Below are 19,475 nucleotides of genomic sequence, written 5' to 3'. Positions count from 1 at the left end.
TCAGTCACACATTCTTTCAACACATTTTCTGCTGACTCTGCTCTGCCCAGTGATGAGGCCTGGGAATACAGGGTGTGTGAGCAAGGTCATGCTGAACGTGTCCTCGTGCAGCATCTGCAGCACCTCACCTGGGCTGGGCAGTGGGGTAGGGGCCGGGGGCTTTCCAGAGGCAGCGATGATTATGCAGAAATCCGCACAGGCGAAGAGGTGATATGAAGAAAGTTCTAGGCAGAGGGAAGGACTCAGAGGCAAGAGAATGCCTGGCCGCTAAAGAATTGAAGTTCCGTAAGACTGAGAAATAACTTGCAATGGAAAGTGATGAGAAATACAGGCAACGTTTTGAAGGAGTCAGGTCATGGAGTATCTTAGAAAGCCACGTAAAATAATTGAACTTGATGCCATACAGCTTTCCTCAGGTGGAATTCAAACCTGAGCAAATGGGGCAGGGCCAGGTGTGGCCTAAAGGGTGCCAAGTAAAAACCAACTTCTGCTTTTACAGGTAGAAAACTGGATATGATGCTGGAAACTAGCTAAGTCACTGGCTCCTTAGCCCGAGGACAAGTCTTTACCTAGATCTCCAGGTCGGCCTTCTGGATCAGTGAGTAAAAAAAAGCAATATTTCCATGTTCCATCTCCCTCTCAACAACAGCAAAAAAAACAGACAACAGCACACACCCAAACTCTAATGCAGTGCATCTATTCAGTAGGTTCTGGCACTGGAACCCCATATTTTTCCTGCCCTATCTGTTAAAGTTCTATCTCATCTGCCCTCAGAATAAACAATAATATCTAAGGTGTTCGTTTTATTTTAAGTAAAACCATTAACCTGGGTCCCTTAGCTCTAAAAATATAACTCATGTCTGAGTCCGAGTCTGAGTCTCTTTCTATGTCAGGTACCTAGCTGGACTTGGGCAGGAAGACAGCCTCTGCCCTACTTCCCAGACCAAACCTGACACAGGCAGGCAAACCCAAAGGTCCTTACTCGTCAGAACAGCAAGAGCTCCTGACCTTGAGGAAAGGATGTGTCAGCTGAGACCTGAAGGAGATGGGGAAGTTGTAGCCAGACACTGAGGAGGGAGATGAGGTTCCAGGCATGTGGAATATCGTACGTGAAGTCCTGAAGGGAAAGAGGGGCATGGCGATTCAGAGGTAGCCTCTGAGGGTTTCCCAATTAGTACTTGCTGCTGCTGACAATATCAGCATTTATTTAGTGTTTCTGTGTGTAAGGAGTTGTGCATAAAAGCTTTAGGATTGTTACTGCATCAAATTTTCCTAGCAAATACTGTTAAGTACTACTACACAGATGGGGAACCCAAGGGGTCAAAGGTTGAGTAACTTGAGCAAAATCACATGGTTAGTCAGTGACAGGTGGAATTGGTATCTAGACAATCTGACTCTAGAACTTAATCTCCTATCCGTTGTGCTACACAGCCTCCCCACTACATTTCCTCTGTAATGGGTGTTTGCTTCCCAGGCTGCCACCACCCTAAGTCCCCAGGTGCTGGAGTTGAGCTTCTGCTTATCGTTGCCTCCTGACAGGGTTCCCACCTCACTGCGACCTGCCCTACAATCTTCAGGTGGCAGGCCTGCCCCTCTGCTGCTGGGGAAATACCAGTGAGAATGGGCCCTCCACCTTGGTCCTGCTCATAGTTTATATCCTCAGCTATTTCTTTCATTGTTTCCTATCTGCCTTCTCACCATTCCTGACTCCTAGACTCCTGCTCCCTGAATTCACTGCCCATTTGTAGACTTATTTGCTCCTTAGATCTGACATGTGACCATGTGCCACTGGAACATCGTGGATGGCTCCTATTGATTATGGTTTGCACTCATCCCTTGCATGCTGATGTTTCTGGCTGCTCTGAGTAAACACCTCATCCAGGAAATTCCACTCTCTGAACCTGGCCGCCTATGTGAGGCCTCCATGAGGGTGTCCATGCTAGTGTGGGGGCTAGATGTCAGGCCTTGGTCTCTGGTCAGGGTAAATCTGGAACATTTTTGTTCCACAAGGTAAGAAGGAACTGAGGGTAGTATTAGCTCCAGGGGCCAGATGGCAAAGGTTGTGATAGAGGTAAGTACTTACTTAATTTGTACTTTGTTACCCACTAGCCAAATCTTTATTGAGCATCTATTTGTATAAGCATAGTGCGAGGCATTAGAGATTTAGTCTCTGCTCACATGGAGGAGAGACTCTGGTTGCCTACCCAATAGGCAACTCTCTTTCCACTCCCTAACAGCACCCAGACCTCACTATTGAGAATTCTCCTTCTCTCATTTTATATTAGCCTTGAAACTTCAACGGGGTGGATATCACCCCCTCCTCCTGCAGATGGGGAAATGGTGAAGGCCCAACTGGTCTATGGCAATAAGAGTGGTTATATGCCACAGTCCTTCTGGTGTGATGTGGTGTGTGGATGCCATGTAAAATAATTGAACTATATTGGAAATCAATTTGGGGATTTCCGGTACATCTGGTGATTAAAAAAAAAGTCTGGAAATGCTGCCATCATTTTGCCATAAAGAAATCCAGACAGGATGGAGCTTACCCAAAAATGTAAACCCAGCCAACAGATCACAGAGCCTAAATCAAATTGTCCTGAAGTTCACTCTACTTATGGAATTTTCATTTACATAATTCAATAAATCTCCTTTAAGTTTATAAAAATTTGAGTTGAGTTTTCCATTGCTTAAAAACTTAAAACCTAACTGATGCATGGAGCTTAAATCTCAAGACCCAGGAACCATTCTCCTTTCTTTGGATAATAGCACTCATTTGTTTTGTGTTAGATTTCAGGAAAACGCTTCTAAGGGGAGAGATCGTGTCTTTCCTCCTCTCATGTGTTTATGGCTAAAGCTGGAGCAGCTGCATGGGGCCATCGAGTAGAAGTGGACTGAGGAAGATGTAGGAGTTTGAGTCTTGAGAAGAAACATGCAAGCCAGAGACTACATAATTCTGGATCTCTTTTACCTGAGAGAGAACTAAACTTCCTTTTATATCATACTCTTACTGGTATATTGGAAATTAATTTGGGGACTTCTGGCACATCTGATGATTAAATAATAATAATAATAATAAATCTTTTTCCAAGGGGTTTTCAGCAGGGAGAAGAGCAGCCTGAAGCTGCTGGGTGCCACCACATGAAGCAAGCCTACCAGAAATCAACATACATGAAGGAGATGTGGACAGACACCATGACTAGCCTGATGGCCTTGCCTAAGCCCCTGAATCCTGCAATTTCAGAGGCAGATCTCCTCCAGCCACTGGGTTGCTTACCTCCAGAATTGTTGAATGGTGCTCCCTGGAGTAAGATTCCATGCTAACCCTGTCCCAGCCACTCAGTTATGTGAGCCAATACATCCCTCCTCCACTTTTTCTGGTTTTTGCTTCAGCCAGTTTCAGTAGGGTTTCATTCATTTGCTAGCAAAAGATTTCTGGGGGGGAAAACCCAAAACAAATAAACAATATATACAAACTGAGACGAACACTAGGAAGGAGAAACACAGGATGTTTTTGAGAGAGTATGAGAGGGGGCCTGACCTATTTTTAGCACACAGGGTAGGCTGCTCTGAGGAAAGGACCGTTGATAAGAAAGCTGGAGGAGAAGCAGTTAACTAGTGGAGATGAGAAGAGCCGGGAGAAAGAGTGGTCCAAATGGAAGTAAATACCAGTCACTAAGAGCCCGGTGGGGGCGAGGTGAAAAAAGAGCTCAGTGCACTTGTGAGAGTGAAAGAAAGCCAAACCATGCATAACGTAGCAGATGAGAGTCTGGACTGCACAGGCTGTGGAGTAGGCAGGGGCCAGACTAAGCAGCCGCAGTACTGCTCTGTGTCCAGACTCCTGACGGATGCAAAGTAGCTTTCACCCGGCAGAGAAATAACTTGGCGGTGGATGTAGTAGTGGTGCTGCCAGGGGGCAGACTCGTTCAAAGACTGTCCCATTAAGACTCAGGCATTCATCTCCTAACAGTTGCTCTTGCCTCCTCCAACCAATTTTCCACTCAGCTAGCCAGAGAGAAAAGCATACATATCCAGCTACCCTTCTAAATTCAGTGGCTTCTCACTGCTCTTAGGAAGAAGTCTACAGATTTTAATGTGGCTTAAAGGCCCTCCAGGATCTGGCCTGTACCCGCGGTACAGTCTCATGATTACCATTCTTCTCCGTGCCTTCTCACCCGCCACCTTGGTCTTGCAGTTCTGCCTCTGTGTCACACACTTGCTCACCACTTGGCTTCAGGTCTCATAATGCCTTTCCAGCTAATGCCCACGTAACCACGCTGCCGTAGGCCTCCACTTAAATATCCTTCATACATTCCCAAACTCTGAAAACTAACTGGGGTCTCCCTAATATGTATTCCCATAGGCCCTTGCTCTTCACCATTATCAGGCCTTGGCTACTGTCTGCTACGCTGTGAGCTCCATGGGCCTGTGCCCCATCCTTTTCTGTTTCCTCGTGTCAAGCAGTAGTGCCAGGAACATGCGAAACAGGCAGTAATTATCTGTTTAATAGTCTATGTGCTCTAGAAGGTGGGGTGGGGGTGAGGGTGGGGGTGGGGGTGGAGAGGAAGTTAAAGGAAGAAAGAATTTCTACCACAGTTTTCCATGTGTTGTCATGGAGTCCAGTTTCTTACCATCAACAAGAAAAATTTGCATGAATGAAGAATTTCAAGAATTCTTCCAAAGTGGGCATAGGTCATTACTCGGAGGCCTTCTAATGCTAAAACTCTGCACTGTCCTTGCCTGCAAGCCTTAATGGTGTCCCTGCCACATTTTTATAGTGTTCTTACATCGACTAAGCTTAGGCAGATGATAAGAGCACAGGCTTTAGCAGAAGACAATTCAGGTCAACACACATGCATTGCCTGGGATCAAAATAAGAGAGTCCCTCTCCTGGTGAACTTACAGTCTAGAGTGGGTAAAAGACACATAAGTAGGTCATTTCAACTTAATGGGCAAGCTATGAGGAAATTACGCAGAGTGCTTCAGAGGCAGCCACCACTTATAATTGTGTCCTTGGGCAAATAACCACCTCTCTCAGATCCCCAGCTTCCCCAACTATAAAATAGGTCCACAATTCTTACTGCCAAAGGATTGCTTTGAGAACTGAGATAACATTTGTAAAATACACAGCACAGTGTTTCACACACAGGAGGCACTCAGTAAATGGTATCCATTCATTATGTAATAAGTCCAGAAGCCAGAATTCTTGTTCTATCTGTGCTGGCTAAATTTGTATGATTCTCCCACCACAAAGCCTATGCACTATAGTCATTTTATCAACACACTGTGATACTTGTCCTTGTTCACAGGAGAGTGTGGACAAGAAATGATGACAATATCAGCACAAATCCATAGCTGCTACGCAAAAAACACCCCAGAGAACATCCTGTGCTGACAATGAGCATGAACCATTGTTCTAATATGTGAAGAACAAAATGTCCACGTTGTCGCTGTAACTTCTTCCCACTAGGCCATCTTTTACTCTACTGCCAACGTTATATTTTACCTGCTGTTCCAGCAACATTAACCCTATTCCCTCCATTTAGAAATATCAAAGATTTCCTCTCAATCAGAATCAGACTCATAATTATGTTCTAGGCTTTCCCTTCCAGCTGGTCCTTATCTCATGCCTGTCTGCTACAAATTATTAAACTAAATATTCTCTCTGTCTTTTGCCCATATCAGCCCTCCCATGACTCTGTCCCAAGGTCCCACTCAGGACAGCCTTGCGTGGAAATAGTCTCCAAGGCTGTATGATTGAAACACCCTCCCCCCCACTCCCCCCGCCGACCAGCACCAAAGAGTCTTCCAGATGCTGGCCACTGAGATTAGGTTTTGGGGACTTACCCAAATACAAATGAGATTTGGTTGGCTTTTTCTTACTGATGAGATTTGACTATTCTAGATGAATCCTTGGTTTAAAGAACTGCTAGTGGACTTTGTTTAAAGCATTTACTGTGTCATCCTGGCTGGTTTGGCTCAGTGGATAGAGCGTGGGCCTGTGGACTGAAGGGTCCCAGGTTTGATTCTGGTCAAGGGCACATGCCCCGGTTGTGGGTTCAATCCCCAATAGGGGGTGTGCAGGAGGCAGCCGATCAATGATTCTCTCTTATCATTGATATTTCTATCTCTCTCTCCCTCTCTTCCTCTCTGAAATCAACAGAAATATATATTTTTAAATAGCATTTACTGTGAACTTCTCTCTCAGTTCTTTAATTTCCTCAAGAGACCTGAAATGTGGGCTACACACACAAAAAATCCAGTAATTGCTACAGTAGCATTATTCTTTTTTTATTATTATTGCTTAAAGTATTACAAAGGGTATTACATATGTGTCCTTTCTTTCCCCCCGCCCTTGACAATCCCCTGGCCTCCCCTACCCCCCAGTGTCTTATGTCCATTGGTTATGCTTATATGCATGCATACAAGTCCTTCGGTTGATCTCTTACCCCCCTCCCTCCTGGCCCCCAACCCTCCCTGGCCTTCCCGCTGCAGTTTGACAATCTGTTTGAGGCAGCTCTGCCTCTGTATCTGTTATTGTTCAAAAGTTTATAATGGTCTCTATTATCAATGAATGAGTGAGATCATGTGGTATTTTTCCTTCACTGACTGGCTTATTGCACTTAGCATAATGCTCTCCAGTTCCATCCATGCCATTGCAAATGGTAAGAGTTCCTTCTTTTTTACAGCAGCATAGTATTCCATTGTGTAGATGTACCACAGTTTTCTAATCCATTCATCTACTGATGGGCACTTAGGCTGTTTCCAGATCTTAGCTATGGTGAATTGTGCTGCTATGAACATATGGGTGCATATATCCTTTCTGATTGGTGTTTCTGGTTTCTTGGGATATATTCCTAGAAGTGGGATCACAGGGTCAAATGGGAGTTCCATTTTTAGTTTTTTTGAGGAAACTTCATACTGTCTTCTATAGTGGCTGCACTAGTCTGCATTCCCACCAGCAGTGCACGAGTGTTCCTTTTTCTCCACATCCTCTCCAGCAGCATTATTCTAATAATGACACTCACCCAGAGGGCAGAACCAAAAGCCAGGAGAGAGAAACCAACAGCCTAGATAGTGAAGCAAAGAGTGAGGGAGAAATAGTCCCAAGCCTTGAAACCTAATGGAGTCAGCCCACCTGGATGCCAAAACTGTTTTGGACTGATAACTCCTCTGTACCTTCCACTCCCTTTTTGAACTGAAATGCTGTAACTGTTAGCTTATGCCAGTCCCACCATTGGATGTTGGAAGTGAGGGGACGGGTAACTGGTCTCTTTAGTTTCATAGGTCTACAAATAGAGAGGAATTGTGCCCAGGAGCCTCATCAGTGCCTGACTTACACGATGATACTTTTTACTTTTGAGTTGATAATATTTATATGAGACTTTGTACTTTGAACTGATGCTATATAGGGATAAGGTCCTTGGAAGTTTGGAGGAGGTACATGTATTTTGCATGTGGAATAGGCATAGATGGTTGGGGTTCAGAGGGTGGACTGAAGCAGTGTCCCTCAGTCCTGTATCATCACCCTCCTTTGAGTGTGGGTGGAACCTGTGAATAGGATGAGATATCATTCCTATGACTGTGTCACCTTTAATTTCAAAAGGGAGATTATCCATCTAGGCCTAATCTAATTATGTGAGCCTTTCAAAGGAGAGCGTTTTCTCTGGCTGGTGGAAGCAGATTCAAAGCATAAGAGGCTTCAATGCGAGGAGATTCTCCTGCTGGCCTTGAAGGGTTCTGCTGCGGCCATGTTGCAAGAGAGCCTGTGAAAGGAACATCCATGACCTTTGAGAGAGGAGATTTATCCCCGGCCGACAGTCAGCACGACAAGGACCTTAGTCCTACCATCACAAGGAACTGACTTCTGCCAACCTGGATGAGGATGGAAGCAGATTCTTCCCTAGTCGAGCCTCCAGAGGAGAATGCAGCCCGCTGACACTGATTCACGAACTTCTCAGCCAGCATCAAGCAGGGAACTCCACTCTTGCTTTCCAGGCTTCTGACAGGCAGAGCCGTGAGCTAATAAAGGGGTATGACTTTAAGACATGAAGTCTGTGGTAATTTTATTATGTAGCAAGAGAAAACCAATACAATTCTTAAATACATATGACTATATTCAATGTAAGTTTGCATTTGTATAATTGAAGCCGATTATTATTCAAGTCATCAATTGCTGATTCTCTTTTTAGTTATAATAATTCAACAGCTAACAATCACATATCCCTACTGTACTTCCAAACTCAATCAAATCACGCATTTCTATTTCCCTTTAACCCCTAAGGAAATTTTAATTCATCATGTTAATCACAGCAATGGAACTATACTAAATCAAAATTCTATATGTAGTAACTTTTACAAGGGACTTGGGTGATAAAAGAACATGTCAGGCCAAGAATGGTTGATGCAGGCAGAAGACGGTTGGCAGGCACTGCAAATTACATGGGTGTGGGAGGCAGGCTTGAAGTCAGGCCAAGAAATGTTTTAAGGAACATTATGTGAGCCCTTCAAAGGAGAGAGCCCTTCAAATGTTTTAAGGATGCAGAGCCCGGGCTAAGATATTAGAGAAACAAAGGGTCAAGGACATGAGAAAAGAGCCTGCAAAATTCTGGGATCCAAGACTCAGGCTCTAGACAAGAGTCCAGGAAAGAGACTTGCAGATTAGCAACAAGAGGAGACTTGAGACTAGGCTACCCAGAACTGATCTCAGCATGTTGAAAGGTAAATCTAAAAGAAGGAACATAAAATCCACACAGCTGGGGGATGGGGGGTGGGGGTTCAACAGATAGAAATATACTAATAAAAGTTTTTAAAGTGTGGCTTCTATCAGCACTATGGGCATCAGTCGGGAACTCACTGGAAATGCAAATTCTCCAGCCTTACCTGAGAACTCAGGAATCAGAAGCTCTTGGGGGCAGGGCTCAGCAATCGGTGTTTTAAAACAGCCTCTGGGTCATTGTGATGTGCAGTGAAGTTTGAGGACCACAGCAATAGTGTCTTCACCCTTACCTTCCACTGACGAGTATCTCGAGAACTGCAGGACCAAGCCATTAGCCTAGCTTCCTCCTTCCTCCTGAGCCTGGTTCCTCTATTTCACACTAGAATCTTTCTGTCAGGGCATGTGGAAGGGGAGCAATGGTCAACATGCTGTCCATTTTGCTTTTCACTTTGGGAATGTCATGAAGTAGATTACTGTTGAGCTCCATGTATGCATATTAATTCAGGACAGGTTTATAACAGATTATAACTACAGTTGTGAGTATGCGAAACAGTTTATCTTGTATTATTATTTATTAATCATTGTAATATTATTCATATGAATAACTGTAAACCTACTTTTGCCCCACCCTGCATTACTGCAGGAACAAGTGTCTGTGGAATATGATCTGGAAGAGAAGGGGGAAAGACCAACAGTAGTTTACTATAGCCAGGCACAAAAGCAAAAGGACAAAGCAGGGAGAAAGCTCGAAGGCAATTCTCACCCGTCATATTGTTCACATGAAAAACAAAAATATTTTAGAATATTAGTGTTTATATAGTTTTTCTGACTGAAGAAAATGGTTTTGCAACACAAATGAAGGACATTAACATAATAATCCTAGTGTATATTATGCTAAGGGAAATTAGACAGAGATAAATACCGTATGATCTCACTTATATGTGGAATATAAAAAACAAAGTAAATGAATAAAACAAAACAAAAACAGACCCATAGATATAGAGAACAAGTTGATGGCTGCCAAAGGAGAGGAGGGCAGAGGTAGGTGGGTGAAATGAATGAATGAATGAAATAAGAAGATCCTGTCTAAGTTAAAAGCACGTATATTAGGAGTGTTGTGTGTGTGTGTGAGAAAGAATTTCGTGCCTATTTTGGGTCACTTTATTATCCAAGTACTATCATTTATGAAACATCGAAGAAATAATATTTACTAAACGCTTTGATTGTTTCCTTGACTTTTTCTTACATAATATATTGTACAACTTATAATCCAGACTCTAATTGTAGCTTTTATCATTATTCCTCTGTGTCTTTATGGTTTATTATTAGTGTGCAACTAGCCACATGGCATTACACTATTTCTAGAACTGAAACACATATATATGACTTATAATATCATTCTCTGTACATTGATTAACAAGTTATTACCATGATCCTTTGTAATCTTTTGTTAAATGAAAACAAAAATAGATAAAAAGAGAAACCAGGAATAGTCAAATTATTATTTTTTTAACTAAGAATGATTACTGGTATTTGATTGCCAAAGAATAATAAGTGTGGCTGAATAAAACATAAAGTAGAAACTCCTTTTTTAGAAATATTTTTTATTGGTTTCAGAGAGGAAGGGAAAGATAGAAGCATCATTAATGAGAGAGAATCATTGATTGGTTGCCTTCTGTACATCCCCTACTGAGGATTGAGCTCAGAGCCTGGGCATATTCCCTGACCCAGAATCCAACCAGGAACTCCTGGTTCACAGGTCAATGCTCAACCACTGAGCAACACCTTTTTTGTTCTTCTTTCATACCAGGATGAAAGATATGGCCAGTCTGAGACACACCCTTCTGGGGAAATATTTTCCTGCTATCGTTGGGGTACTCCCAGTCTAACTTCCTTAAATCAGCCAAAGAGAATTATAAAATTTCCATAATGTTAACCATTAAAAGGAACAACAGCATTTCTCTCCCTTTATATTAAAGTAACATCATCTGAATTTCAAAACACAGCATTATATATAGAAAATAATGTGTGCATCTTATAGTGTTGCACTTTGCATTGAGAAAGAAAACAAAAATGACAGTCCCTGACATTTAGAAGCTTGCCTTACCCTCACAATTAGGCCATGTTATTCTCCTACTAGACATAAATCATCTCACAGAACATTATGTTTTTCTTTTTAGACTTTATTTTGTTTATTTCTGCTCTGATCTTTATTTCCTTCCTTCTACTCACTTTTGGCTCTGTTTGTTGTTCTTTTTTAAGTTCCTTTAAGTGTAAAGTGTAAACTGTTTGAGATTTTTCTTGTTTCTCAAATAGGCCTGTAATGCTATAAATGTCCTACTTAGGACAGCTTTTACTGTGTCCCATAGATTTTGGGTTGTTGTGTTCTCATTTTCATTTGTTTCAAAGTATCTTTTTATTTCTTCCTTGATCTCATTGTTAACCCATTCATTGTTTAGTAGCATGTTATTCAGGCTCCATGTTTTTGTGTGTTTTTCAGTTTTTTCTTGTGATTGGTTTCTAATTTCATACCATTGTGGTCATAGAAGATGCTTGATATGATTTCAATCTTCTTAAACTTATTGAGACTTGTTTTATGTCCTAACATGTGGTCTATCCTAGAAAATGTTCCATGTGCACTTGAAAAGAATGTATATTCTTCTGCTTTGGGGTGAAATGCTCTGAAGATATCAGTTAAATCCATCTGATCTAGTGAATCATTTAAGGCCGCCATTCCCTTGTTGATTTTCTGTATGGAACATCTATCCATTGATGTTAATGGGGTGTTAAAATCCCTGACTATAACTGTATTACTGTTGATCTCTCCCTTTATATCCATCAAGATTTGCTTTATTTATTTAGGTACTCCTATGTTGGGTGCCTAAATATTTACAAGGATTATATCCTCTCATTTGATTGCTCCCTTTATCATTATGTGGTGTCCTTCTTTGTCTCTTACTATATAGCCTTTGTTTTTAAAGTCTGTTTTGTCAGATATAAGTATTGCTATCCCAGTTTTTCTTTATAAAAAAAACAGGAATCGGGCTTGACAAGAGTACATTTTAAAAGTTGATTTTAGAGAGACGAAGGGAGGGGGAGAAAGAGTGAGACATGGATTGGAGAGAGAAATATTGAACATTTGCCTCCCATGTGCACCCCGACCTGGGATCGAACCTGCAACCTGGCTATGTGCTCTGACCAGAAATTGAACTCACCACTTTTAGATGTACAGGATGACACGACAACCAACCGAGCCACATCAGCCAGGGCCCAGTTTTCTTTCTTTCCATTTGCATGAAGTATCCTTTTCTATCCCTTTACGTTTAGTCTATGTTTCATTCTGAAGTGAGTCTCTTGTAAATAGCTTATATATGGATCTTGTTTTCTTATGCATTCAGCTATCCTGTGTCTTTTGATTGGAGCATTTAAGCTGTTTAAATTTAAAGTTAATTATTGATAGGTACATATTTATTGCCATTTTATTCTTTTAACTATGTCCCTCTGATCTCTTCTTTTTCTTCTCTTTCTCCTTCTTAAAGAAGACCCTTTAACATTTCTTGTAATACTGGTTTGATGGTAACAAACTCATTTAGCTTTTTCTTACCTGGGAAAAAGCTCTTTATTTCTCCTTTAATTTTAAATAATAGTCTTGCTGGGTGGAGTAGTCTTGGTTGTAGGCCCTTGCTTTTCATCACTTCATGCCAATCCTTTCTGGCCTGAAATGTTTGTGTTGAGAAATAAGCTGTCAGTCTTATGGTAACTCTCTTGTAAGTAACTAACTCTCTTTTTCTTGCTGCTCTCCCCCGCCCCCAATAATAGTTTATTGATTTTTAGAGGGAGAGGAAGGGAGAGAAACATTGATGTGAGAGTGCAACATTCATCAGCTGCCTCCTACACACCCCCCACTGGGGATTGAGCCCCATAACCTTGGCATATACCTGACCAGAAATTGAACAGGCAATCTTTTGGTGCCCAGATGACACCCAACCAACTGAGCCAGGGCTCTCTTGCTGCTTTGAAGGTTCCGTCTTTGTCTTTAACCTTTGCCATTTTAATTACGATGTGTCTTGGTATGGGCCTCTTTGGAGTACTACTTAGCCATAAGAAGAAGAAAATCTTACCTTTTGCTACAGCATGGATGGACCTGGAGGGTATTGTGGTGAGTGAAATAAGCCAGAGAAAGACAAGTACCATATGACTTCACTTATATGGCAAATCTAATGAACAAAATCAACTAACAAATGAAATAGAAACAGATACAGACGCGGATAACAGACCGACAACTGTAAAAGGGGAGGGTGGTTGGGGGCCTAGTGAAAAAGGTGAAGGAGTTTAAAACAAACAAAAATTTCTAGATGGTTGTTCAGAGCTCAAATGTTCTTCCTCCATCTTTCACAGTACCTAGTACAGGGAGTTTATGTCATTGCTGTGGCCATACTTTTACTTTACTTGTGTCTTTCACATATCTGAACACTCATTGAGAGCAGGGACAGCGTCTTCTTTATATCATCAGCCTCTTATTTAGTATATCACTAAATGTATGATGCATAGTGTGTGCTCAATAAAAAGACTTTGAATGAAGGTGTACAAATAGCTCTATACTGCAACACCTGGGAACTAGGAAACACTCCAGAGTCTAGGAACAGACCTAAAATACATGTTTATGTTTAATAGATGGTAAAGTGGCATTTAAAAGTACTGGAGAAAGATAAATTATTACAAAAGGGTATTATAGCAACTAGAAAAAAATAATTACATCAACATTTCTCACTTTACACCAAAATACATTCCATAGAAGTCTAAGACTGTAATGTGAATAAACCCACAAAGGTACTAGAAGAAACCATAGGATAATTTTTAATAATCTTTACATTAGGAAGTCCTTCCTAAGCATAAAAAGGATAGGGGGAAAAAAAACCTCAGATAAGCCCTAGCCGGTTTGGCTCAGTGTCGGCCCGCAGACTGATGGATTGCAAGTTTGATTCGAGTCAAGGGCACATACCTCGGTTGCAGGCTCAATCCCTGACCTTGGTTGGGGTGTGTGTGGGAGGCAATTAATCAATGTGTTTATCTCACATCAATGTTTCTCTCTCTGTCTCTCCCCCTCCCTTCCACTCTCTCTAAAAATCAATGGAAAAATATCCTCGGGTGAGGATTAACAACAAGAACAAAACACACAGACACACAGACACAGACATAGACAGACAGACACACACACACACACACAAACTCAGATAAAAGAAAAATTGATAAATTCTATAATTTACACATTTAAAATAAAGTTTATGTGGAAAAAACTACCATAAGTAAAGTCAAAACTTACATGAGAAATATATTTGCAACTTAAACCTCACTCAGTGGCTAATTTATCCCACACATAAAAAGCCCCTATAAATCAGTATGAAAAGACCAATAATCCAATAAAAACTTGGGCAAAAGGCATACACAGATAGTTTACAAAAAAGGAACACCAAAGACTCCTAAACATATGAAAAGATGTTCCACCTCACTTTTAAAAAGATACCAATTAAAATTTTGATGAGATACTATTTTTTGAGATGCTATTTTTTTATCTACTAGATTAGCAAAGATCAAAAAGTTTGGTAACATCCTTAAAAGGATCTGGGAAAACAGTCACTCTTGTATAATGTCGGTGGCAATATAAATTGATACAAACTTTGTGGAGAGTATTTTGACAGTATCTGTAAAAATTTCATAGACATTTGCCCAGCAAGCCCACTACTAGGCTTTTATCTTACTGACATAATCATTCATGCATGTGCAAAATTTCACACATATTATTTGTTACTAGAGGCCCGGTGCATGAATTCATGCACCAGTGGGGTCCCTCGGCCTGGCCTGTGGGGATCAGGTCGAAACCAGCTCTCCGACATCCCCCAAAGGGTCCCAGGTTGTGAGAGGGCGGTTCTCAGGTGACACACCCCGGAATCGGGCTCCTTCCTCTCTGGTTCCCGGTGCATCACCCTAGAACCGCAGCTGCCAAGTCACTGCAGCTTGGCAACTTCTACGTTGAGCGTCTGCCCCTGGTGGTCAGTGTGCATCATAGTTACCAGTCAGACAGTCTCTTAGGCTTTTATATACATAGATAGGACCACTGTAACAGCAGATTGGAAACTACCCAAAAGCCTATCAATAGAGACTGATTAAAATAAATCATCATACATTGAAATAATGAAATATTTGAGAGTCAAGAAGAATAAAATAAGGGAGCTCTTTATGTTTTGATATGGAATGACCTCTGAGATTGATTGATTCATAAGTATAGATAGATATATATACATAATATATCTATCCATACTTATACATATAGGTATTATTGACAACATGCATAGAGTATCTTTGGAAGAGCAACCTAGGAACTGGTAATATTAATGGGCTTTGAGAATGGTAACTGGGTTGCTTCTTTGTATCCTTTGAATTTTGAAGCATTTGAATGTATTATTTGTTTTAAAGATTAAATAGAACTACGTTAACTTTTTTAAGTTGAGTGGGCCTTTGTAACCACAGAAAATTGCTTGGATTCTAATGAGGTAGTCCAAGGAAGAATAAGAGAAATATCTCAGCAGAGCATAATAACCAAGACCTATTGTTCCCCTAAGTTCCCAGTTGTCAGGTAGACTGAATTATCTACTCCCCGTGCCAACCCCGTGGCAGAGTACTAACCAATGCCAGAATTTCCCCAGCAACCGAAATCAGGGCTACAGCTGCCCTCACCTTCTTCTCCTTGCCTCCTAGCAATGGAGAAGCCACCACAGCACACACTTAGACTGATCAATGAAAGAATGGCTGGAGCCTTCCATTTCTTTAGCTGACATAAAACTCAGAGAAACGAAAGTATTGGAGTCCTTAGGACCAGTTACTACCAATCCTTATGTCACCTCATCTTCAGAGCACAGCCTTTGAGTTCTCTCCCTTGGATCTGCTCCAATGTCTGGATGTCTGACTACATCAGGCACCTAGCCTTGGCTAGAGGCAGGCAGTGCAGCTCATCTTTACAGACGTTCTTTTTAAAGTTAAATGCAATAAATCTGTTTCTGTTTAAGTGGCAGATGGGCTGTTCTTTGGCTTTAGGAAAACTTATGTGAGGAAAGTGAACCCATATGGTCTGGTAGGAAAAAAAAATAGGGCGACTATCAAGATCTGGATCGAATTACTTAGCTAATCGCTTAGCAGTCGGCCATGATTAATGAGCAAGCTCACGATAAAAATGACTTCCTAGAATGCCTTACTCATGTTGTCTTTAAGCACTCTATTTTTATTATTATTTGTTAATCCTCACCTGAGGATATTTTTCCATTGATTTTTAGAGAAAGTGGGAGAGAGAGGGAAAGACAGAGAGAAATATCGATGTGACAGAAACACATTGATGGGTTGCCTCCTGCAGGTGCCCGGACCAGGGCCTGGCCTGAGAGGAGCCTGCAAACGAGGTACGTGCCCTTGACCAGAATCAAACCTGGGACCCTTTGGTCCGCAGACCGACGCTCTATCCACTGAGCTAAACCGGTTAGGACTTTAAGCACTTTACCTGTAATAACTCATTAATTTTTCACAGCTCTTAAGAGGTAGTCATTACTATGATTTCCATTTTACAAATGAGATAACTGAAACATAGAAAATTAATTGACCCAAAGTTACCCAAGGGGTAAATAACAAAACTGGGATTGAACCCAGATAATGTGGCTCCAAAAGCTGCACTCTTATGAAAACATTTGGCATTAAGTCATAGTAATTTTACCTGTAGCGTGATCTAAGCATGAAGAGTAATAATTTTTGTTAGAACCAGCCCTACTGAAACTCATAGATAAGAGTATATGTGAAAGTCTATATTTCCTTTAGTCAGTGTTTTGTACATTGCTGAATTTTGTTCTGAAGACATAATAAACAACATAGTTATATGTACCCAGAAGCTTTGCAACACTAATTTTCCTGAAATAGACATGATTCCCACTCATTTTTCTTCTTCCTTCTAAATCAAGGCAGTGTTTCATTTAACATATATATCATCTAGTGTGAGTAAAGAAAGCAAATAAAGCAAAACAGGAGTCCTCAGCAAAATTTAGGACAAAACTTGAGTCCTTAAGACTGAAGACTGGAAAAGTTAGCTAGACAGAAGCACAGTGGAGTTGGAACATGTATGTCCTGACGCCCAGTCATGAGTTATTCATACTAGGCAAAAACTAGAAACAGGGCACTTTTACCTCACCATGCCATTTCTTGATTTTACCTAGAAATTGCTATGGCTTCTCCTCATGCTACTGACCCACCTCTCCGAAGATTCTCCACCCTGGGAAGAGCAGACAGATTCCAGAGAAGCACCAGACTTAGAGCCAGATCACTTGATATTCCAAGGACTCCACTATCTACCAGCCTGTGATCTTGGGCTTATTACTTATGTCTCCAGCTTCATTATCCAGGGACTAATAAGACTAATCATGTGAATACATGGAGACGATGTAAATTAAGTGACCAACACATTAGGTGGTAAAAAATGAAACCACAACTCAGCAGCTGCTGCGTTGAGCATGTGCCCCCTGGTGGTCAGTGCGCATCATAGCTACTGGTTGGACAGTCAAATGGTCGGATGGTCCCTTAGGCTTTTATATACATAGATATTCTTATCCAGCTACTAAGCATTCAAATTCTAATACATGCATCTAATCTCTAGTTTATGCATCTATTGAGTCTTCCTCATTTTTTCTTTTTTCAAATATATTTTTATTAATTTTAGAGAGGAAGGGAGAATAGAGAGAAACATCAGTGATCAGAGAGAATCATTGATTGGCTGCCTCCTGCACACCCCTTACTGGGGATCGAACCCACAACCCAGGCATGTGCCCTTGGCCGGAATTGAACCTGGGATCCTTCAGTCTGTCACTCTATCCACTGCACAAAATCAGCTAGGGCCCATTTTTTCATTCCTCAAATCATTGCATGTGTAATAAAATTCTACAGCACTTAACATGACTTCGAGTATGTGCTAACTTAAAAAAATGACTATTAACTATTTCAAACATACAGAAAAGCATGGAAAATATTATACTATCACCTATGTATGTATCCATTGAAAATATAGAGCTATCTTGTATATTTTAAAACTTTATATAAGTGGTATCAGATTGCCCATATTATTCTATAACTTGCTCCATCCTCTCTAGCATTGTGTTTTTCAGATTTAGCTAGGTTAATATATGTAGCTTTGTTAGTTATTTTAAATGCTCTACACTATTCAATTGTGTGAACCTACCACAATGTATTTCTACATTCTCCTACTGGTGGACATTTAGATTTTCCCCCAGTTTTTCTAAGCTTACAAAGAATATAGCAATAGACATCCTCCTCATGAGTGCTTCTTTGGGTACCCGTGGGAGAGTTTCTCTAGGGTACAAATTCGGAGGAGGAATTGCTAGGTTCATAAGCTATGCCCATTTCAACCTAAGTAGCTCTTGCCAAATTATGTTCCAAATTGCTATAGCACTTTCTTGTTGCAGTTTGTGGGGTTTCTTTGTTTGTTCGTTATTGAGATATATTTTACATGCCATAAAACTTACCCATTTGAAGTGTACAATTCAATAGTTTTTAGTGTATTTGCCAAACTGTACAACTGTTACCCCAATAGAATTTTAGATTCATGTAATAGTGTTTTTATTTATAAATATACTTAAGACATCTCTTTGTAAAGCTGGTTATATGTTCTTTCCAGTGTATCCATGGAAATCCCCTGGGAGGAGCTAGTTTGTACAGATTTCCTTGTTTTAAACCTGTTTGAGTAGGTAGCTGGAAGGAACACTCCTAATTAGATTATGAAACTGCTTAAATGCAGGTTCCTGTTATTTGCTATAAAAAGCATTCCTATTTATTCACCTCAGAGTAAAATGACTCAGAACTAACTCTATTTGAAGAGAATGGGAGGAGTGTTATACCAAATAAAGGAGTTATTTTCCCCCAGAACAATTCTTGCTGAAGCCAGAAAGGGAGGGAGGTGTGAACCAGCATAGATGTTAGAGTAAACAGTTGTGAAAGCCAGTGCATTGGCAAAGGAGAAGAGAGCAACCATTTCCCTCCCTCTTAATCCTCCCCCCAGTTCCCCCCACACATACACAGGTTAGCTTGTTGAGCTTTTAATCAAATAATTTTCATGCTCTAAATTATTAATTAATGAAACTTTCAAATACTGTTTACTCCAATTCAAACTTAATGTGTTAATTGACAATGTGGGTTGTCAAATATGACTTAAAATAAAAATTTATGTAAAAACTAGAGGCACAGTGCACGGATTCAGGCACTGGTCAGGTCCCTCGGCCTGGCCTGTGGGGATCAGGCCGAAACTGGCTCTCCAACATCCCCTGAGGAGTCCCAGATTGCAAGAGGTGGTTCTTGGGCAATGCACACCAAAACTGGGCTCCCTCCTCTCCGGTTCTGGATGTATCACCTGAGAACCGCAGCTGCCAAGTCACCACAGCTGGGCAGCTCCTGCGTTGTGCCTGTGCCCCCTGGTGGTCCGTGCACATCATAGCTACTGGTTGGACGGTCGAACGGTCAAATGGTTGCTTAGGCTTCTATATACATAGATATTATTCTTATCCAGCTACTAAGTGTTCAAATTCTAATACATTTTTTTCTACTTGGAAGCTCATAAAAAAAAAAATCAGGTTTATGGACAACAACATTGTACTAGCTCATTCCTTTTAGTCATTGGCTTAAGGACATCAATTTTCAGATGCTATGGTTTCATTTCCTC

Source organism: Myotis daubentonii, chromosome 4 (genome assembly GCF_963259705.1).
Source record: "Myotis daubentonii chromosome 4, mMyoDau2.1, whole genome shotgun sequence".
Lineage (NCBI taxonomy): Eukaryota > Metazoa > Chordata > Mammalia > Chiroptera > Vespertilionidae > Myotis > Myotis daubentonii.
The sequence above is the reverse complement of the archived record's forward strand: the minus strand, read 5'-3'. Positions refer to the sequence as shown.